The sequence below is a fragment of the Ctenopharyngodon idella genome, chromosome 20 (genome assembly GCF_019924925.1).
Source record: "Ctenopharyngodon idella isolate HZGC_01 chromosome 20, HZGC01, whole genome shotgun sequence".
Classification (NCBI taxonomy): Eukaryota; Metazoa; Chordata; class Actinopteri; order Cypriniformes; family Xenocyprididae; genus Ctenopharyngodon; species Ctenopharyngodon idella.
In genome coordinates this window covers 5,510,675-5,534,918 of record NC_067239.1, presented here as the reverse complement: position 1 = coordinate 5,534,918, position 24,244 = coordinate 5,510,675, and the positions used below count along the sequence as shown (strand labels likewise).

Sequence of the window (24,244 nt, the reverse complement as noted above, 5' to 3'; positions counted from 1 at the left end):
GCCCAGCCCTAATTGTTTGAACCGCGAGAGGTGTCGACTCCCACTTACTCCTACTCCACGTCATTCATCGTGTCAGAGGTTACACTTCCGCCGCAAGTCGACTTGCATATGGATGTTTGTCGGAAGCTGGTTTTTGTAGTTTATAAAGTTGTAAATATTGATATTTTTCTTACTAATACCCATCGCTTCGCTTCAGAAGGCCTTTATTAACCGTCTGGGGCCGTATGGATTACTTTTACGATGGATGGATGCACCTTTTTGGGCTTCAAAATCGTGAGCGCCATTCACTACAATTATTATGGCTCTTCCAATTAAGCTTGGAAAAGCCAGGATATTTTTTAATATAACTCCGACTGTGTTCGTCTGAAAGGAGACATATACATATATAGAGTCATATACACCTAGGATGGCTTGAGGGTGATTAAATCATGGGATAATTTTCATTTTTGGGTGAACTATCCCTTTAATCAATATTTTTGTCCTGAGTTCCTGTAATGTACTTAAAATAAGATTAATTTATTTATTAAAGAAGCAAAGCTGTATGTAAGATAATCAGATTTAAGAAAATATTTTGAATTAAAAGTGTAATGAAATTCTGTCATAATTTACTCACCCTCATGTCGTTCCAAACCTGGATGACTGACTTTCTTCTGTGGATACAAAAGATGTTTTAAAAATGTCTATTTTGTCCGTTGTTTTGGACCACATTGACTCATTATGTAGACAAAGACAGTTGATACATTCTTCAAAATATCTTCTTTTGTGAAACAAAGTCAAAGAGGTTTGGAACATCATGTTTTAGGAATATACTTTTTTATTCAGCAAGAGGACATTTAGTTGATCAAAAGTAACAGTAAAGACTTTTACATTGATGCAAAAAAGATATATTTCAAATAAATGCTGTTCTTTTGAACTTTCAGTTCATCAAAGAATTATATATAAAGGTTTCCACAAAAATATAAAGCAGCACAACTGTTTGCAACATTGATAATAATAATAATAATAATAATAATAACAACAACAAATGTTTCTTGAGCAGCAAATCAGCATATTAGTATGATTTCTGAAGGATCATGTGACACTGAAGACTGGAATAATGGCTGCTTACCATCACAGGAATAAGTAAAACTTTAACATTGAATAAAAGAATAAGAATATTTCACAGTATTACTGTTTTTACTGTATTTTTAATGAAATAAATGCAGCCATGGTGAGCAGTTGAAAAAACATTTCAAAAATCGTACTGACCCCAAACCTTTAAACGCCATAAATATATAATTGCGAATCCTGGAAAAACGGTTTGCTTGGTGGCCTGTATACCTGTCAGTTACTGCCAAAATAGTGGAAATCTCAGTTTGCATTAGAGGTCTAATCTTTGGATTTCATCTCTTTTTTTTGCCGTATAGATTTACTCCAGAGTGGGTAATGTCTGAGCGTACATGTCTGTATGTTGGTCTGTTATGTGTCTTGCTAATTTCGTTCACAAAACCAAATGTGTCCACTAGTATTTACGTGAAATCCACCACGCCCTTATGTTTGCGACATGTTAAACTTCAACGGGTCTATTTAAAATGCGCGCACACACACAACAGGTTCTTTTGGCCACAATGCGGAGCTTTGTGAGGCTGCCAAGCGCTCAAACCCAGATCTGACGACCTCTGTGACTGGCCTCCTTCCAGTTTGTCTGCTTACAGGTGAATGTTCTCTTAACCTGACCTCCTCCCCAGTCCCATTACCTTGTTCTCTTTGGACTAGAGGCCCACTGCGCTGGAAAAGTCCAGCTGAGATCCAGACGCTCATTTGGGCCTAATTCTGACATCTGACAGACCGGCGTCCCCCCTCCTGCCTGTATAATTCAGAGGGCCTGTTTGATTTTTTAACTGCCAGCCTGTGTCAGAGCCTCTAACAGAGGTGTGTGTGTGTCTGCTGAAGGAGAATGATCGATAGCTATTAGGCAGCAGCGACTCACTGAGCTCAGATGGGCTGTGCTGTTTGCACAGGTGCCCAACAATGTGTTGCTCTGCGCCAAACCTGTTCCACACCATTTAACCCCGTATGGTGGCAGGCAACTTCGACAGACCCCCACCTCAGAGCGAAAATCTCTCTCTCTCTCTCTCTCGCACTGTGATCGTGTTTCTCAGTTTCGGTGGTTTTTGCGCTACCATTTACAGGCTTTAAGATGTAAGGGGTAAGTGCATGACCCATAGAGAGAGTTTCGGTTATATCTCTCTATGATACGAGAGTGACAATGCATGTTACTCGGACCGGTGAGCAACCGAGATGGAGAAACAGACAGACGTTTGATGACTAAGAGACTTTCAGGACCGCTTGAAATAGTTTATTATCTAGAATGGAATTTTCCAGAAACAGTGGCCTAAAAATGGGGTCATTGTTTATTGTTTTCACTTAAGTCCTCTTTAAAAGACCCAACTCTGACCCTTTCAGGCTGTTTTCACACTTTGTTTGATTTCTTGGTTGTTCAATTATACGCCCTTCCCCCGCCATCTCCCTCATGTTTCTTTTCACATTGTATTTATTTGGCTCCGAATCGTGCTGCATTTGAGTTTCACCTTGAGCACTAGCGGCAGCTGTTTACCACTGTTACTAGGTAATGACTCAAGAGGGGGAAAGCGCTAGAAATGGAAAGCGTTGTTCACTTCATGTTTTTACTCATGTGTTTGTCCCTTTGGTTTTGCTGACAAAACTTAACATTCACAAAACAGCATTTGCGAAAAGATGCAAGTAATGTGAGCTAGAAGAAATTCAACCTGAATTGGGAACCAAAATGGGGATCATATAACTGCTTTCATATCAATTGTGAACCGTATTGAACTCCAGATTACCGCTTTCATATTGTTATCAATCTCATTTTCAAGCAGAGCAATGATCTGCAACTAAATAGCTTTCACATAAACCAAACAAACTGAATTGGGAAGTCAAACCGGCAAAAAGTGAGTGATGGACCTTGGAAATGGACTCATTTTTTTTTTTTGATCCACTTTAGTTTCAGTCTGTTTTCCATTCACACTGCTGTTTTTGGAACCCAGTCCAAACTTGAGTATGAGTATTATTGCAATATGTAATCTATAATGACAAAACACATCTGAGAATTAAAATAAACTGTACATCACAAGCAAGTTAGTCTGATTCAAGATTGTAAGTGTTTACATTTAAGTCAAATTTTTTGCAAACTTATTAAGCAAGTGATAACACACATGGGTTACTTATTAGTAATTTGACTGCCGGTTTCATCCAAAACTACATAAAGTATTAACCCAGACTCTATAAGATATTATATTATGTTGTTTCTTGCACATTTTGTGACACTTTCAAAGTGAAATGTTCAGTGAGTGGCTCTTAAAGCATGTTCGGTTTTATCCGAAACAAATTAGAATGAATCTGGCAATGTTTTAACAACCAACGTATCAAACATTGGTTGTTTTGACATCAATACCATGGGGAAAAACTGCCATATACTGTAGATATTTTTAATATTATCTCATAATTTAGCAGCAGGTATATTAGGCTGCTGTCACTTTAACACCTGACGCATGGATCCATTATACTGTTACACATGCGTTTTCTTTCTCAACTGTTTACGTTCACTTAAAACATAACTGACTGTGTTTATGTGAATACTCGACAAGACCGGCATTTTGACATTATTTTGTGTTTATTTGACTGTTTAAGCACAATAAGCATCGAAAAAGAACTCAATTTAGTACTGAGTGGCAGCTTTATGTGTGCAAACTTTGGTTGTGAGCACAAAATCTGCGGGAATGAGTAAAATTATGTGCTATTCGCATAATTCCAGGTTGAAATTCAAGCCCTGTAACACCAACAATATTCACCCGGAGCAAATGAAATGAGCGAGTGAGGGGAGGAGGGTTTGTGTGTCAACTCACTGTCAGAGAGATGAGAGAGAGCGAGAAAGTGCAGCTGGTATTGTATATCTATTCTGTGGAAAATGAGTATTGGAAGCGTTTCAGATGTTTCAGTATATATTAAATTCAACCCGCCAAAGTGGCTAGTAGGAGTGACTGCGTTACACGCCACTGCTGAAATTTACCCGCATTTGGCGGGTGTTAATGTCAAGTCCCGGTGTTAACAAAAGCAATTGAGAGATAAAGCATGCATTGCTTTACTAGGTGAGCTAGCGAACAAATTTACCACATTAGAAAAGCCAAATACATGAGGCTGGTAATAATGTCAAAATGCTTTCATTTACAAGTTATGCACTATGTTAAATTTAAGTGTGTGATTATGTGATTTAAGGTCATAGCATAGTATTGTACAAGTAAAAGTGCAAAATTAAGTTTTTATTAAAAATAATTTACTCCTGTAATCATAATTTGTGTGAACTAGTGTTCATTTCAGCTGGAAACCGCAGTAAATTGCATGTAGAGTTTATGTTTTGGGAGTTTTAGGTAGAGGACACAGCACGTTTTTCCGAAGAGCCTGGTTTGAACATAATACAGACAGAGTCTCCTTGGATCAGCCTGGGTTTAAGTGCCTTCCTCAAGGACACAGTGGTGTTCGCTTGTGGATGGTCCCTTATATGGATGTACCACCTTTCAGTGACCAGTCATCAGCAAGTAAATGGCAAAAACTGTAGTGATACTCATCCACAGTTTGCATTTTTTCCCTCAGACAGCAAGAGAATTTTGTTTAGTTTCATTTAGTTATGTTTAGATGTTTAGTTTTGGTGTCTACGTTTTCTCTGGAAGAGAAGTCTTATTTTCCAGCTGCCAAAGAATCCAGTTTAAAGCCATAATCTTCTCATATTTCTACTACACACTGTTTCTTTTCACGGATGATTATTGGCATTTGAGTGATCAGATAACACAACCATCCACCGTATCCATAACACACACACACACACACACACACTTTTGCCCATTTTATGAATCCCGTGTCTCACTTATTGCTGCGTGTCCACTTATGTAATTGATTTTGGTTTAGAGGGCTGCTACAAAAGACCACCATCATATCTTACTGTGACACTAAGCATTCAATGATTACAGCTAATCATGCCTCTATTCTGTCTAATGTGTACAGCTCTGGTTTGCCTTCGATCTGGTCAAGTACTGATGAATAATTAATGATGTAATTAGCCAAAATGGCTTTGTGCGCAATGTTTGGTCCGTCATCTGCTTTAGATGATGGGTGAATTGACGTGAGCCACTTTGAATATGGGGGCAAGGGTTCACTTGGTCTTTTCACCTTTATTTAGCTTTTTTCTCTCATTTTCCATTTGCTTTTATTTGTGATTCCTTTTTTAAATTTAAGAAGTAGATCTCTACACCAATTTTGGCAATCACCCAAAGCAGAAAACATGCTTTTAAGAGCTTGGGTGAGCATTTGTGGGCACCTCCTGCAATGTACCAAGCCAAGTGCATTAAGACACCCCCCACCCCACCCCACCCCACAAGCCACTATCTGATGTTCTCTGGTCTCTGTGGAGCAGAGCTGAGTATTGATCTGTGATCAGATTTCATGCCTGTTTCACTGTATCTGTTTCTAACATAAGTAAACATATACGTGCATAGCAACAGAAGTACCACTCGAATCTACATTTCTCTTATTTTGTTGTTGTCTCAACCTCTCCATTTCTATTTTTTTTATTCTTTTTAAAATTGAAATTAAGCTTATACTAGATATGAAAATGAAATATAGGGTGTATCTTGGCATGTGACAGTTTTATTTATTTATTTTATTTACTGTTTTGTATGTACTGTTTTTTGTGAAGAAAAAGTAAGTACATTTGAGTGTGTAGCAGAAGAGTAGGCCAGATTTGGGACATACTACTTCGTCATAACTGGGTCTTTAATGGACATTCTGTCGCTAGTTACGTGCATCTTGTCACCATTTAAACTGCCCTGTCAATCATCTTGACACAGTTAAAATCCTCCACATTCAATTTAATTTAATTTCCTACCGTTTCAGAGAGAAATGTAGTAGCACATTGATCTGCCATTCATGGGTCTTTCATGCGGAGAACTCTCCTCGTGTTTTGCATAATGATGCATTAAAAAAGTTAATGACCAAACATCTTTACAAAAGTTAATAATGCTGTTGCAGATGAAATACACTGCTCAAAAAAATTAAAGGAACACTTTTTAATCAGAGAATAGCATCAAGTCAGTTAAACTCCTGGGATATTGATCTGGTCAGTTGGCAACAATGAGACGACCCCCAAAACAGGAATGGTTTTACAGGTGGAGGCCACTGACATTTTTTTCCCTACTCATCTTTTCTGACTGTTTTTCACTAGTTTTGCATTTGGCTAGGGTCAGTGTCACTACTGGTAGCGTGAGGCAATACCTGGACCCTACAGAGGTTGCACAGGGTGCAACTCCTCCAGGATGGCACATCAATATGTGTCATTGCCAGAAGGTTTGCTGTGTCTCTCAGCAAAGTCTCAAGAGCATAGAGGAGATTCCAGGAGACAGGCAGTTACTCTAGGAGAGCTGGACAGGGCTGTAGAAGGTCCTTAACCCATCAGCAGGACCGGTATCTGCTCCTTTGTGCAAGGAGGAAGAGGATGAGCACTGCCAGAGCCCTACAAAATGATCTCCAGCAGGGCACTGGTGTGAATGTCTCTGACCAAACAATCAGAAACAGACTTCATGAGGGTGGCCTGAGGGCCCGACGTCCTCTGGTGGGTCTTGTGCTCACTGCCCGGCACCGTGGAGCTCGATTGGCATTTGCCATTAAACACCAGAATTGGCAGGTCCGCCACTGGCGTCCTGTGCTTTTCACAGATGAGAGCAGGTTCACCCTAAGCACATGTGACAGACATATACAATTTTGATCTGTTCCTCATGCAAAGATATTGACTTTAGAAAACTGAGTTAAGCGCACAATTAGTATAGATTACATTTATGATATGTTAATGGTCCTTTTTAGTCATTTTTTTGAAAAAGGCTCTTTTTTGTAAAAATGGAAACGTTTGCCTGGGATATTCTTACAAAAATGGCCTTATCTGTTCTACAGGAGGAAGAAAGTCACACAGCTTTTGGAACAACATTAAGGTGAGTACATGATGACATACTTTTCATTTTATGAGTGAACTGTGCCTTTAATTTAGCTTTGGAATATTCTAACCTGGAATTGTGGTTAATCTTTTGCATTATTGCAAAGCCAACAATAACTGTTGCCTTGTATTGTTCCTTAAATGATTAGCTTGAAATGTATATGGTTCAGTGGCTTTAGATTCCCAGACACATACTCTCAAACACAGCTTAAGGCACCCACACACTAGAAAATCGAGCCGATTTTGGCTCAATTCTCCCTTTCCAACAATCCTAGGTAACATTTCGATTACCTTGATGGTTCTACAGATTATAGTATCAGCTTTCCCTGTGGTGTGAGGTGTGTTAAGAGTGTTAATATGAAGTGAAGTGACGTGTAGCCGGGTATGGTGTCACATACTTGAAATTTGTGCTCTGCATTTCACCCATTCAAGTGCACACACACAGTAGTAAGTATTGAACACACACCGTGAACTCACACCCGGAACAGTGGGCAGCCATTTTTGCTGCGGCGCCTGGGGAGTGATTGGGGGTTAGGTGCCTTGCTCAAGGGTAATGAGAGTGGAAGAGAGCAATGTTCATTCACTCCCCCCACCTACATTTCCTGCCAGTTTGGGTTACAAATCCGACCCTCTAACCATTAGGCCACAACTGCCCACATCTGCCCACATTAGGCCACATCTGCTCAGAAGAACGTCGAGGCAGCAGCGATCTCAAATCTTAAATATCCAATATGTTGAATATTATTGATCATAAATCATTTTGTGTTTTGGGGGAACCCTGATGACAAACGTGCACGCACTCTGTAGATTGTCACGTGTAAGGAAACGATACCCAATCAGAAAGCGAGCTGATGGAAGGCATAACACGACTTCTCACGAATTTTCTGTATAAAGCAGTCCAAACACTATTATTTCCATTTCTTCTTGCCCGTCATCTGCTATGTTTGTTTACTCTAAAGTCACATTTGACCATGAAAGATTTTGCGAGATTTCCCGTGTTCACAGTCGGGACTCTGGTTGTTTTGTGAATGGAATCTGTTAGGCCCTGTTTAAACCTGGTATTAAGATGCATTTGGTCGTTCGGATCACAAGCGGACAACGCTAAATACAGGTGTAAACGAGGTCTAAAACGTTTTGAGGTTGTCCACTTTCGACCACTTCCAGAGGTAGTAGAAAACGCATTAGACCGGATTGCTTGCGCTAAAGACCGACTACTCTCTGCCCATATGCGTAAACATTATGGGAAGCATGCTAGCCAGACAGGATTTAAACTTTGTCGGCTGAAGACCCAAGTTTGGTTTGAAGATGAAAAATGTACCAAGCACAATGTTCTCTCACCATTCCTGATTTCTAGCACACACTCACAGCGTTCAGTCGGTTTTGCGGCTGTCAGAGCAGAAACGAAAGTTGCTCTCTGTATGTTTTTCCGTCACCTCTGGTCGCATTCATATGTAAATTGCACAAGCTTATTCTGTCCATTAGATTGAAAGATCTGAAAAAGCCCATACATTTAACCACCGATAGACCCTCCCCTCGAAGAAATCAGGACAGAAGTGGTTGAAAGTGGACAAAAGAGACGGATTAAATACCAGGTGTAAATGGGAATGTGTCTCCCTCTTCCACTTGTGATCCGATCAACCAAAACACATCTTAATACCAGGTGGAAACAGGGCCTTGGTGTGGTGTGCTGTTCTGGTCACATCGTGGCACTCCACACACTATTGGAACAAAACTGTTAAATCTATATATATATATATATATATATATATATATTTTTTTTTTTTTTTTTTTTGGTCATGTTTCTCTCACATTTTGAAAATCTGATAAGATTTTAAAAATCTTCTAGTGTGGGCCAGCCTTTAGTGTTAGGTTTTTTTTTTTTGGATGGGCCAGAGACAGAGAGGATTAATAATTGAGTGACGGATGTTTGTTTTGTTCTCTTTACCGTTTCTGGTCACTGGTTTCACCTGAGAGACGTTGTCAATCATCATTTGTCATTGGAGCATGAAATCTAAGCAATCGAAAAAACAAGCGAAAAACAAACCGTGCGAGAGGAGTCTTGAAACCTCCTACAATCAAGCCTCTCACGTTGTTTGTATGTGTGTAAGAATCTGAGGCAGCAGTTTCAATGTTAAGTCTCATTATCAAACTGCTGGCCTGTGTACTGGTTGCCATGCTGACTGAAACAACAAATATTTTGAGTTATGTAGCACCTTCTAACAAAATTCCAAACTCAAATGATTTGGAAAGTTCCACTGTCTTTCTCTTCAGCCCCTCTTTCCTCCGCTCCCCCTTCTTTTCTTCTCCTCAGCAGAATAGTGTCTTTGTCTCCTGGTAGTGAACTTGAAAACAGTGTTGAGGTGAGGAGCACACTTTTATTCAACACAGAGACACACATACTGGCTGAGGACATCCCTATAAACACTGAAAGAGTTCTCAGTCTTGTACAATGATCTCCTCTCACCTCTTTCTCAGAAGAACAATACTTAGCTTTGTCTTTCTGTATGTAGGCAACAGGGATAAACAAAAAGATAGGCCTATACATTTTGGTATCCTGTTTGTCATGATAACCACAGCTACAGAAAAAAAAAAAAAAAAAAAAGCTACTAGTTGTTTTTACTATTGATAAATATGTATATATATATATATAATATATATATATATATATATATATATATATATATATATATTATATATATATATATATATTAGCCACTACAGTCTAACAAAATTTTATATTAAAATTAATAAAATAAAAAGTAATACCCTACCATTTTTTGTTTCTTTTAGACATTCTATTCATCAAAGAATCCAGTTTTCACAAAAATATGAAGTTTTCAGGATTGATACTAATATGAAATGTTTCTTGAGCAGCAAATCAGCATATTAGAATGATTTCTGAAGGATCATGTGACACTGAAAACTGGAGTAATGATGCTGAAAATTCAGCTTTGCATCACAGGAATAAATTACATTTTAACATATATTACAATGGAAAACTGTTTTTACTGTATTTTTGATCAAATAAATGCTGCTTTGGTGAGAAGAAGAGATGTTTTCTAAAACACAAAAAAAAAAAAAGAAAAGTTAAATATTAAACTTTGGCACATAATTTGTCATGTACCATTTCTTTACCATTTTGACTTGGCAGATGACATAACTGGAGAAAAAAAAAAAAAAAACTCTTTTGACCAAGACCAGTAAGTAATCTCCCATAATACACTATAGCAACACGGTTGCTAGACAAACATAACCACTGCAACCAGCTGCAACATCCTAAATTCATGGCAGAAAATTTTAAGTTCAATTTTGAGTTATAAAGTCAGAATTGTAAGATATAAACTCACAATTCCTAGAAAAAAAGTAAGAATTGTGAGATATACAGTAAACTCGCAATTCTGACTTTTTTTTCTCGCAATTCTGACTTTTTTCAGAATTGTGAGATATAAACTCGCAATTCTGAGAAATAAGCCTTTTTTTCCTCAGAATTGGACTTTATAACTCGCAATTGCGAGGTTATATCTCACAGTTCTGATAAAAGAAGTCTGAATTGCGAGATATAAACTCTAAATTGAGAGAAAAAAAGTCAGAATTGTGAGTTTATATCTTGCAATTCTGACTATTTCTTGCAATTGTGAGTTTATAACTCGCAATTCTGTCTTTATTTCTCACAATTCTGCACTGTAAAAAACAATCCCTTTAAAATTTATGGTAAAAAACATCAGCAGTGGTTGCCAGAACTTTACCGTAAAAAAATGCGGTAGCAAAGTTTTAGGTTTAAACGGGACAGCACCTAGTTTACAGTTCAAAACCGTATAATTTAAAGGTTTAGATTCTAATAATTACGGTTCATAGCTGTTTATTTTACACACTGTAAAAAAAAATTGTTAACTTTATGGTAAAAAAACATATTTCATTAACTGATATATTGTTAATTTACCAACCTATTTGAAGTACTAATATCTGTTTTGTACGTTTGTAATACACTACATCACAATGGTGATGAGAGTCACATGATGAATCAAAGCTTTTCTACAAGCTGAGAAGGACAATACTAATATATAGAAGGTACACAAAGTGTCATTCACACAAGCACTAAACACCATCATGGTAACACATGAAATTTAAAAAATGCAATAAACATTAATTTAACAACATTAGATGTAACATAAAACCCTAATGTACATAACTGATTAGAAAAAAACTAAGAAGAAACAGAGTTATTTCAACAAAAATACATCCAATGTGAAGTGTCACGCAGGGAATTGTGGGAATGCCAATTTACGTTTTTTCACTTCCAAAAACTGTAAATTTAACAGTATTTTACTGTAAAATTACATTAAATGTACCATTAGATCTATTACAGTTTTTCACTGTAACATTTTTACAGTCTTTTACTGTTAAAATCACGGCACTTTTTAACAGTTATAACTCACAATTGCGCCGAAAAAAAAAGTCAGAATTGTGAGATAAAAAGTTGCAATTACCTTTTTTATTTTTTATTTAGTGGCAGAAACAAGCTTCCGTACTTGTTCATTCAGCACAGAACAGACATCATTCATAGAAACAAACAAACAAACATACAAACAACTCCACCAACCTTGCAGAGTGAGACGTTTGTACTTACATAAAAACCTTTTTTTGAAGAAAGATGCCTTTAATGCTACTACTGAAGCACTATTTTGAGATGTGAACAATGTGAACATTTTAGTTGCTAACTTTCTAGCTACATCATTTAACACAAACTCATTTCTTACAGAATTTGACTTCATCAATGTTGCTATGTGCTGTTAATTGTGTCTTGGAAACCCGATGAAACCCAGCGGCGACCTGATCTGGATGTGTTCCATCTATTGTATGTTGCACAGGAGTGATTTTGGCTGGCTTACTGGACATTATGTAACTATTGTCAGTTAGTTTGTGTGTATACACAGAAATAAGTATACCCACCCTTGCCTTATGACATTTTGATGTTTAAATATGTCTACATTAAACGGAAGCTTACTCTTCATCCAGGCCGTTTATAGAAACTGACTTGCAAAAACACAAAAGAAGGTATTTTGAAAAAATGTCCACAATGAACGTCAATGGGGTCCAATCCAATATTGTTTTGGACCCCATTGACTTGCATGGTAGGGAAAGAAACAGTTGAAAAATTCTTCAAAATATTTTCTTTTGTGTTTCACAGAAGAAAGTTAGTCATACAGGTTTGGAACGACATGAGGGTGAGTAAATGATGACAAAATTTTAATTTTAGGATGAACCGTCCCTTTGAATATATAAGTCTTAAAGGCACAGTGTCAGATAATGGTTGTGATCAAATAAACATGACTGTTTATGGTCATTATAAGAGTCATTATTAAAACAAACAGTGGTACGCAGTGTATTTGTGCGTGTACAGTATGTGCTGACTGTCCGTCTGCCGTCTGTCTGGGTTAATCTGAACACAATAGATAAGGGGCCGAGAGGGACAGGTGTGGCTCTGCAGTGGCCCCTGGCATCACCCTTGGGCATTAAAGGCTTGAGTGTCCATTCAGCTGCAAGACAGGCTGTGCCTTTGGTGCTGAACTTGGCATGTGGATATGTATGTGTTATTCTAAGGCTGTATTAAGCGGTGCATTAGTGATGTGATCTCTGCCTCTCTCTGCTCTGATGTCGCTGTGGGCCCCATGCAGCAGGGCTCAGCATTAACCAGCCTGTCTGCAGCTTGGCACAGCAGCTGGAAATAGAAATTGCCTTGTTGTTGTTGTTGTGTGTGTCTGTTTGTAATTTCAATGTATAGCTGATTAAAGACATTTCAGTTTGGACACTTTCTCTGTCTTTACAGCTCTGTTTAACACATTTTATATATTTTCAGCTGATTTTTGTCACAAATTGAGTGCAGAAAATGCATCTGTAGAGTCTCTCTGGGCCTGCTCATTCACGTTAAGAAACATCTCACTAATAATATAAAAAAAGCTTTACTTTAAAGTACGTTAAATCATTGTGTTTTAATCTTTTGGTTTGCTTTAAAGAAGAACACGTATTTTTGATGTGTTAACTAACATAAGCATAAGTACTTAATTACAATTTTAACTGTAGTTCATTATTATATGTTACATTTAAAGTAAATATATTTTAAATGTAGTAAATTGCAACTTTATCATTACAAATGTGTAATTACAAATATTGCAAGCACAATAAACTTCACAAGAATCGGAAATGGGCTGTTTTCCCTTAGAATGGAGTGAGAACAAAGACGTCTCTTGTGACAGATCGCTGTAGCTCCTAAGTTCAGGCAAAACGGCAACACGAAACGCATGTGAAGCGATTATCTCTTTCACTTTACTGCTAGTTACAGTACAAAATAAACATGAATGAACATCAGAAGGTATGTTAAAAGATACAGTACAACTTACCAAATCCATATCATCAATCAGTGTTTCAAAGACATCTTGAGGACAATATGTACCATAACGTCACATTTACCTCAGAAAAGCCATTCGATGTCCAAAAACTCGTTAGTCAGATAGAAAATGAACTTAGAGAGGAGCATTTTGCTAAATATATGCACTAGCCTATATTGCATTTTCATTGTATTTTGACTTAAATTTCACTTCAGAATTACCTTAAAATTTCCTGATGATTTACTCACCCCCATGTCATCCAAGATGTTTATGTCTTTCTTTCTTCAGTCGAAAAAGAAATTAAGGTTTTTGATGAAAACATTCCAGGATTTTTCTCCATATAGTGGACTTCACTGGGGTTCAATGGGTTGAAGGTCCAAATTGCAGTTTCAGTGCAGCTTCAAAGGGCTCTACACGATCCCAGATGAGGAATAAGGGTCTTATCTAGAGAAACAATCAGTCATTTAAAAAAAAAAAAAAAAAAATTATATACTTTTTAAACACAAATACTCGTCTTGCACTAGCTTTGTGATGCTCCACGCATTATGTAATCACGTTGGAAAATTCATGCATGACGTAGGCGAAAGTACCAAACCTTTTTTTTTTTTTTTTTTTTTTTTTTTAGAAAATGACACATCGTTTCGCCAGATAAGACCCTTATTCCTTGTCTGGGATCGTGTAGAGCCCTTTGAAGCTGCATTGAAACTGCATTTTGGATCTTCAACCCGTTAAACCCCAGTGAAGTCCACTATATGGAGAAAAATCCTGAATGTTTTTCTTAAAAACCTTAATTTCTTTTCGACTTTTTCTTTGAGGGAATTTGCCATGTACTGTACCTGATAGGCCCCAAATTAATCAATATTGAATTGAATTGAATCAAATCAAAATCAAATCAAATCACAAGTTTGTGAATCGAAATCGAATCAAATTGTTATATTTGTCAATGCCCAGCCCTATAGTGTCAGTGAATGTTTTTTTAAGCAAATGTTGTCTTTTCCCTTTATTTCCTTGTCAAGACCAGAATGCTCTTTTTATGCTAAAGTGCACTTTTTTTTTTTTCACAAGGAAGGTAACAGGTTTATCTTCTACAATCAAACCATCTCTCAGTGAAATTTGCCTGGATTTTTCCATCTCTAGGCACTTTTGCATTGAGTGACTGGAGTGCCGCTCTTGGTTTGCATAACTCTGTGCTCATAAATCTGTGTTTGATGGTGGGCCGCAGGGTTAGAAATGACAGGTGATAGGCTGGAAAGGTTTCTGTGCATAAGCTGCATGTAGCTGCCAGTCATTGCGGATAAAGAACACATAGATTATTGTGTTTGAATGTTTTAAACCCTGAGTCTAAATAGCGAACATATTTCAAATCTATATGATTTTATTGCTGTTCAAAAGTACATCATGATTGAATGCGGTATCTCTTGCTCATTTTTTTTTCCTCGTCTAGCCTTGTCTTGTATCTTACCTAGGGAGAAGAGATGAACCACTTGTATTAAAGAAATTGTAGCACTCGATATGGCATACGAAGGAATGGAAGTCCCAACTTTCAGTTATCAAAAAACAGTTCAGATTTGTGCTTGTTTACTCCTAAAATGTGCATTTACAACCTGAAAATTTTTGAGCTAAAGAAGCAAAATATATGATAGCATTGCTGTACTTAGACTACCATTCAAAAGTCTGGGGTCAGTAAGAATTTTCAGCATCATTACTCCAGTCTTCAGTGTCACATGATCCTTCAAAAATCATTCTAATATGATGATTTGCTGCTCAAGAAACATGTTGAAAACAGTTGTGCTGCGTCATATTTTTGTGTAAATCGTGTTACATTTTTTTTTAGAATTCTTTGATGAATAGAAATTTCAAAAGAACAGCATTTTTTGGAAATATAATTTTTATTACAATGTAAAAGTCTTTACTGTCACTTTTGATTATTTAATGCATCTTGGAGTTTTTTTTTTTTTTTTTTTAAATGCCGCCAAACTAGTAAATTTGGCAGTGTAGTGTATTTGTGTACTGTCTAGTAGAAAGTAGAAAAGTTAGTGTTTCCAAGTCTCTTGATATCTATATGAATAATATTAATAAAATAAAACATATTTTGTGTGTCATTCATAAACATGATAATATCTACATTTTTGAAAGTTTCTGAATCCTCCAAGAATAAGAGCATCACAAGACTGACATTATGGGAAATAGTTGCTTTTGTTAAGCGTTTTCCTGGAATGGTTGTGTATGTTTTCCATGAAAATATCTGTGGAATTTGTTTGACAACTTAAGATTGATTTAAGGGGCCAAATGTCCCCACAAAGAAAGTAATACCAGTATTTTTTTGGAAATATAACAATGCAGAAAGTTTTCTGCGTAGGTTTAGGTTTAGAGGATAGAATATGCAGTTTGAACAGTATAAAAACCATTGTCTATGAAACGTCCCCATAAAACGGTGGCCCAATGTTCCCAACGTGTCTGTGTGTGTGTGTGTGCATGCTTGGAATGTGTGCCTTGAGTTTATCATTCATCTCTGTTTACACAATGTTACACAAAGAGAATCACTGTATGTACTGTATGTGTGTTGTGCTCTCAGGATGGTTTGCATCTTGCTTGTGTGATTTAAGGTGAGTATCGGTTCTGTCTTTTCACCTGTTTTCCTTTTCTGCTGAACCAGTCGAACTACAGCGTCTCACTCGCTCTGCTTTAATTTCCCATACAGAAAAAAAATATTTCAGTGTGCATTATGATTAACCTCAGCATGAGCCTCTTGTTTCATGTGAAAAACATACCAAAAAAAAAAAAAAAATTCCAGTAAAAATATCTAAATATCCTGCATAAGACATTTAGAGATTTATTTATTTTTAATATTAATATGCATTTTTCTTACTTCATTAGCATTTTTTTTTTTTACTATCCTCATAGGATAGTAAAGTGCCAATTGGATGCGTCCAGTGTTATTTTACTATTATTTATATAATATTAATATAATATTTTTTAATGTTTTAATTTTTATTCTATTTTAATTTGAGGTTTTTAGTAATTTAATCATTTTCTTTTTTATAAAGTTTTTTATATTTTTTTATTTAGCTGTGTATATTAAACATTTATATTTAATAACAGAATTTAGAATAATATAATTTATTATAATAGAATTTATATTTCAGTTTTAGTCATTTTAGTATGTAAATCTGTACTTATTTTATTTCAGTTAGTTGCCAAAGCAAGATTTTTGTTTTGTTTTGTTTCCTTAAGTTTTTCATCTAATATTTACATTCTATTTTATTTCAGCTGTATTTCAGTTAACTAAAAATGATTTTTAATGGTTTTAGTTTTAGTTAAAGGGTTCATATAATGCCACTTTTACAAGATGTAAAATAAATCCCTGTTGTCCTCAGAGTGTGTACGTGACGTTTTAGCTCAAAATACCCCACAGATAATTTTTTATAGCATGTTAAATTTGTCACTTTTTGAGGGTGAGCATAAACTCTGTTTTTGTGTGTGTCCCTTTAAATGCAAATGAACTGCTGCTCCTAAGAAGGGGGCGGAGTTTCAAGAGCTCATGTTAGCAGTTACCTCACGCAGACTCACTGAAAATGTCAGAAACTGTTCAGCCTTTTATGTTCAAACTGGAGTCGGACACTGATGGAGAGACTCAAGAAGAAGTGACAACATGTAGAATGCAACAGGATGTTTCTGAATGGTTAGTTGATGAATTTATGTAGCTGATGTGGAGTTAACTATCTTAAAGTCATCGATTAGCATATTCTGTCATGATAATCTATAAATCACTCCTGTGGGAACTGTTGTGAGCCAGAGAATATATGCTGCATGAAGAAAGAACAGGTATAGTTTAGATTAATTACAGTTATAACTTGTCATGTTGTCATCTTGCTTTTATGACATGCTATTGCATCTGTGTTACATACTGTATTGCAGTAACATGGCCTCACCCCTTTGTTGCATGTTCTCGGGGATAGGGTTTATGTAAATTTTAGGGTTAGTGATGTCACCAACCCGGGAAGAAGCTCGTTGTAGTCCCTATACCAGCCGTTTGTTGTAGTCCTTAAACAGAGAATTCTTTAAAAGAAAATGAACTTCGAGTGTTGTAACTTTGCGGATGTTGTTTATGCTCAAACAGCAACATTACACACTAACTAAAGGTAAAAAAGTGAAATCATAATCAACCACCCCTCTAACAATAACAACACTGGATGTGTCAGGGTATTTTTTGCCTACTGATTTATGAACTCTACATACTTCACATTTGACATACTGCTTTTCAGTACTTCACACCTGCGGAACTAAAATATTAAATAAAGTTTATATAGTTATGCAGGTGTGTAGAATAAATACATTCTCATACTCTCATACATATAAAAATACAGGGATTTGCAGATGGTATAAGGGGGAGATGACATGCATTTTAGACAAACAAAAGTTGTACTTGTTTCTGCATATACAATGCCACCTGTCATTTTTTTTTTTTTTTTTTTTGTTCTCTAGCAGTTTCTCTAATCAGCTTTAAGTCTCCATTTATTATCTCACTCATCACAATGCCCTGTTTGTCCTTCCCAACATCTTTTTTGACAGACAGGTTATGATAATTCAACAACAAAATACCTTTGACGCAGTAATACGACACCTCACTTCTTCTCAAAGCTTTTGTTTCCTACCTCAGAGCTCATTCCTGAGCTTCTGCTGGCACTGTTTAAACAAGTACGGCTCACACCCATAATATTTTCCATTTTATAATTTGCTCTTCATGAATATGCATGCCCCTTGTCCATCATTCATAAACTTCATTTGACTTGAACTGAAACTACATTTAGAGAAAAGTTGTACATGTGAATTTCCCACCTGTGTCTGAAACAACCACCTGTGTGTTGCATGTTTGCACACGTGTGTGTGTGTGTGTGTGTGTGTGTGTGTGTGTGTGTGTGTGTGTGTGTGTGTTTGTTTGTGTTTTCACACCTATGTGTAGGTGAAAGTGGACTGTGAAGTGATGTTTCTGTTTGTGAGAACCAGTCTTACATCCAGCCCTCTGGGTCTGCAGTGGGTTGTAGTGTGGAAAGTCCCCATGTTGTAGTAAACTATGCCTTTGTACACAGAAAAACATCAAACCGCCTTAAATAGCCAAAAGTCAGAGAGCTGTTTTATGTCAAAGCCCAGAAAGCAGAATGATCTTATTGTAAGCAAAGGACATTATCTAAGTAGAACATGACCCATTTGAGGTGAGAACTGAAAGCCTGTGAAAAAAGGCCTGCATCACAGGTCAATACATCACTGTGTACTTCAGTTTAATGGCAGAGGCTGCTGTTTACTATCAGGGTGGTGATTTCAGTCCCACTGTGGTCTGAAGACCATCATGCCACCGATAGTCAGAGACGATGAGAATAATATTAAAGGGTTAGTTCACCCAAAAATTAAAATTCTGTCATTAATTACTCACCCTCATGTCGTTCCACACCCGTAAGCCCTTCGTTCATCTTCTGAACACAAATTAAGATATTTTTGATAAAATCCGATGGCTCAGTGAGGCCTGCATTGACAGCAAGTTAATTCACACTTTCAGTGCCCTGACAGATACTAAAAACATATTTAAAACAGTTCATGCGACTACAGAGGTTCAACCTTAATGTTATGAAGCGACGAGAGTACTATTCGTGCACCAAAAAAACAAAATATTGACTTTATTCAACAATATCTAGTGATGGGCGATTTTAAAACACTGCTTCATGAAGCTTCGGAGCTTTAAGAATCTTTTTTTTTCGAATCAGTGGTTCTGAGCGTGCATCAAACTGCCAAAGTCCATTGAAATTTCGAAACACTTATGACGTAACGAAGCCTCATTTACTGAAATCATGTGACTTTGGCAGTTTGATAAGCGCTCCAAACCACTGATTCGAAACAAAAGATTCGTAAAGCTTCGAAGCTTAATGAAGCAGTGTTTTGAAATCGTCCATCACTAGATATTGTTGAATAAAGTCAATATTTTGTATTTTTGATGCACAAAAAGTATCCTCGTCGCTTTCTAACATTAAGATTGAACCACTGTAGTCACATGAACTGTTTTAAATATGTCTTTAGTGTCTTTCTGCGCATTTGAATGTGTAAATTAACTTGCTGTCAATGGAGGCATCACTGAGCCATCGGATTTTATCAAAAATAACTTCATTTGTGTACTGAAGACGAACGAAGGTCTTACGGGTGTGGAACGACATGAGGGTGAGTAATTAATGACAGAATTTTCATTTTTGGGTGAACTATCCCTTTAACAATAACTTTATTTGTATAGTGCTTTTCAAGCAAATGCCCTTTTGAAAAAGAAGTGCGCTTCAATTGTATTGAATGTGCACTTCTAGAGTACTTCAAATCTTAAAAGTATATTTTTAAAACTCTGCACTTAGAGATAATATAATATTAGTTAAATGTGCTTAAAGGGGACCTATTATGCAAAATTCACATTTATAAGGTGTTTGGACGATGTCTGTTCACAGTGTGTGTAAACAATCAGCCTATAATGGTAAAAATCCACCCATGCCTTTTTTAAAATCCCCATAAATCATAAACAGTCTCTCCAAACAAGCGGTTCCAGATTTACCTCTACTCTTACGTAAGCCCCGCCCATGACTGGCGACGGAATCTACCCTATTAGCATAGCTCCTTCCCTGAGTGAGCTCTACTAAAGTCTCTTTCAAGGAAAGTCTGTTCACTCGGCGGCCACATTTGCAACGCCTTCGGGCAGCTATTTCAGGCATCCAAGACCAAGTCCTATCTGTTTGAATGGGGGAATCCTGAAATCTCAAAAACTGCTTGGCGAACTCACAATTAAATAACATATTTCAAATCAGCAACAAAATCTGACATGAACCGTCCCATAAATGTTGTTTCTTATGCTCAAATAGCGTTAAAAAAATTTCTTTTTCAGGCCAGACCAGCCAATGTGCATGTGCAGTCCTAAGCGCGAGTCTCAGGTTTCTATGGGAACCAGCTGCTGCAGTGACGCAGTGACTTCATCAATCAGCGATTGGCTCTTTTACTTGGAAGGCGGGTCGTATTCCGCCATATTGCGCGTTGCAGTTTCTCTCATTCATAACTAATAGGAGTGAGCCATCTTTCTATATCTATAGTCTTTGGCTTTATGCGGTCTGCCATGTTTATCTCCTCGCCAGAGCATTTAACAGCAGCATTCAAGTAAGAAATGTATTCTTATTGATAGTACTAAAGTTATTTAACCAAGAGCAATATTTTCTTTTGTTGTTTGATTCATATTAACAGCATATACAGCAATAGGTACAGTAAATTATGCTGCTGTCACTTTAAGGCTACGTTCACACAGCAGCAGAATACGGTTATCAGTCCTGCATTTGAGTCCTTAATACGGTAACATTCACACGCAGTACGGTTATTTATAAGAGTGACAACCGCATTCTATAACCAAAATCACACCCATAAATTTTCAGGACTCACAACCGCATTCTCGGAAAACCTGTGCTGTGTGAATGAAACCGCATTGGACCACTAGTAGACCACGTCATACAGTGCGAGAAAGCCGCTCTGTTAAGGGGTTTCGTGTGTGTGGTTTCACTTTCGGTAACTTATAGTGAGGGAGATATGAGCTGTGTGTCATCTGAAGGTTCTAGATCCAGTCACTGTTCTCCACCGGACCGGCTCCCGTCAGTTTTGTCTTCTATGTGCGACTCAAATGTCGTGTCGTGCGAGCGATGCAAACAAAACTGTATTTCACAGTTTAAGCGCAATAAGACGTGAAAGAGAGCTTACTTTAATACTCACAGGACGTACCGTCTGACAGTCAGCTTTCTGTGTGCGTGCTTCAGATGTATGTGCTTAGAAAACCATATATCATAAGTTTAAACTGATATGGCTTTAAAACGCATGCAAATAAAACACTTTCACGATGACAAAAAAACGCAATATCACGTGAGTGCGATAGAGATGATAATCAAAACCAAACAGATGTTTTGTTCGTTTTTGGCAGAGTATCTGAGGCACAAGCTGTACAGGCTCCACCCTCTTCTGGAAAGCAGGGTGGGGAGCAGCAGCTCATTTGCATTTAAAGATACACAAACAAAAACAGCATGTTTTTCCTTCCGCTCAAAAATGGGCATTTTTCAACATGGGATAATAAATGATCTGTGGGGTATTTTGAGCTGAAACTTCACAGATACATTCTGGGGACACCTGAGACTTAAATTACATCTTGTAAAAAGGAGCATTATAGGTCCCCTTTAAAGAAAGTGACTGTTTCTCATCACACAAAAGTACACTTTAAGTGCACATTGTAATAATGTCTAATTAAAAGTTTTACTTTTTAAATCATTATGTTGTAATAATCTTTTGTCGTGCTTAAAAGAAGTACACTTATTTTGATGTGTGGAATAACATTAAATCTACATGTTTGGTTCACTTAGTTTTGTCGTGGCCACGACATATTAACTTGTGTGATAATATGTCATGGCCACAAGGTATTTTTTTCAAGGTAACAACCTATTTTTCTTGTGGCCATGAGTTTAAAGCGTAAATAAGCCTGTGATCAGAAATGGATATTATTAACAAAATGAAAATTTTATTTTGAATTAAGAAGGTAAACTGCACACGCTCACACTGCAAACATTCAAATCTAGTTACTTATTAGAAAAATACATTTTCAATAATAAACATAACATCTTCAAAAATTTGCATGGGTGTGTGTAATTTACGTTGTAGAACAAAGTGTCCAAGTATCATCAACTTATGTTTACCACAGACCATATTTTACTCATAAATTGAAAAGCCTCATTATAAAAACCCATAGGAAAATCTCGAGGGAGCCAATGGAGAATTAGTCCTCCCCGTTTTGACGTCACAACTGCAACACTCTATTATCATGTTCCCATGTCATAGCCACAACAAAACTAAGTGAACTGAACATGTAAATGATTATAATTTTAACTGTAGTGTTTTATTCAACATTCCATTTAGTTAAGATAATATATTTTGAATGCAACTTCAACATTATTCCAAATGTGTAATTACAAATATATTTAAATACATGACATACAAGTTTAAATGGAAAAAAATTGCATTAAAGTATATTTTAGTTTACCATAAATGTACATTCAGCAGTACACTTTAACCATATTTCAAAAGCAACAGAATTATGAAATTATATAAAAGTATACTTAAATCCCAATTAAGTGGGTCAAAAGCGCTAAATTTCAGAAAATAACATTTAATATAAATAAAAACTATAAAATATTTTCATTAAATTGTAAATTTAATTGCAAATAAAAAGTCCAAAAACATTACATTCAGTTCACTTTTAGTATATTATTATTTATATTATTTCGGTAATAAGTAATCTTTTTAAAAATATACTAAAGCGTACTTCTTTTTTCGCAAGGGTGTACTTCACAGAACATAAAATACAAAGTACAACAGTAGTTTTATTTAAAATAGATTTAAAAAAAAACAAAAAAAAAACATATAATATTAGTAATATACAGTATGTTACTATACAAATAATCAAATATAGTATGAGAAATTATTATAAAACAGAACATAAAAAGAATATACATAATTGCATAATAACTGCATTTAAAATAGCGTTCTCTTACATTTATTTTTGTTTTTTTAAACAACAAAAATAAAATAAATTAAATTAAATTGAACTGAATTGAAACCTCTGACACTTAAGGCATGATATACTCAACTGAGTCACTAGCCAAGTCTCAAATGTTGGCCTGAATGTACCACTTTAGCTAGTTGTTATGAAACTGTGGTAACTTGTGGAGAAAAAACAAAACAAAACAAAACAAAAACAAACGTTGTTTGAAGGATCCCATATTAATTTTATTATGATTTTACAGTAATAAAAAAATGACAGTAGCAACTTGGTGGTACTTTTAGCTACTTTCTTTAAAGAGGTGTTTATGAAAAGCATGTGGCTACATGCTAAGCTAACTGAGCTTCAGCGTGAGCTGATTGACTGGTTGATTGATTCACTTGCTGATGAGCTGGTGGTCTTGTGAATGAATGACTTTTTGTTTTCATAGCCTTGCGAATGTCAAACTTCGCCAATCGAAATGACAGTCACGGTCTGCTGTTAGCGCTGTGATTAGCAATTTCTTCCATTGAGGAAATCATTATTGTTTAATTAACCTGAAAGACAGGTGTTTTTTTGCTTAATAGCCCTGCCGCTCATTTATTCATCAAGAGTGTTTATGTGAGTACTGACACAAATGACATGATGATAACACAGCTGTGCCTAAACTCTGAGGCATGGTAATAATCACGATAATGTTACTTAATCTCTCTCTCGCTCTCGCTCACTCTCTCTTCCCCTCTCTTTGCGTAGTAGTACATACTACAGATTGGAATAAGGGAACATAGTAGGAGGACAGACGTCACATTCAGTCAGATGTAGGAGCCAGGAGATACGCAGACACCCACTGACTCTCACTGTCTCTCTGTGTTATCGTCTTCTGTTGTCTGTCTCCATAGGCGTGCGTGGAGGTTTCAGCTGAGCGCCTGTGATGTCACAGCATGGTGTGGTGGTGAGGTTTGGCGTGTTAGAGAGAAGAGAAACTAGTGTGGTTTCAGCTCGCGTCACGGCAATACTTCAGCCCCCAGACAAACACAAACTGCATACACATATTCAGATTTAAAACATTCACATCAATCGCTCTTTTTGCCCCCTGTTTCTCTTTCTCCTCTCATGTGAATAACCCCTAAGACTAAGTATTTAACTTTGTAGTATTTAGGCCAGTAAGTAAGCACCTTGCAACCACTGAGAACATGCTAGCAATGGCCTAGCAGCTGCATGGTAGTGCACTAAAAA

General features: G+C 36.6%; 1 long non-coding RNA gene across 1 annotated transcript in view; it reads left to right on the top strand.

Moving 5' to 3' along the window:
- The window catches only part of LOC127502698 (uncharacterized), a 132,488-nt gene that overhangs the window by 26,499 nt on the left and 81,745 nt on the right, over positions 1-24,244 (top strand). The window contains exon 2 of the long non-coding RNA XR_007926899.1: positions 6,997-7,034. This is a non-coding gene — a long non-coding RNA (uncharacterized LOC127502698). The remainder of the gene's footprint in view (positions 1-6,996; positions 7,035-24,244) is intronic.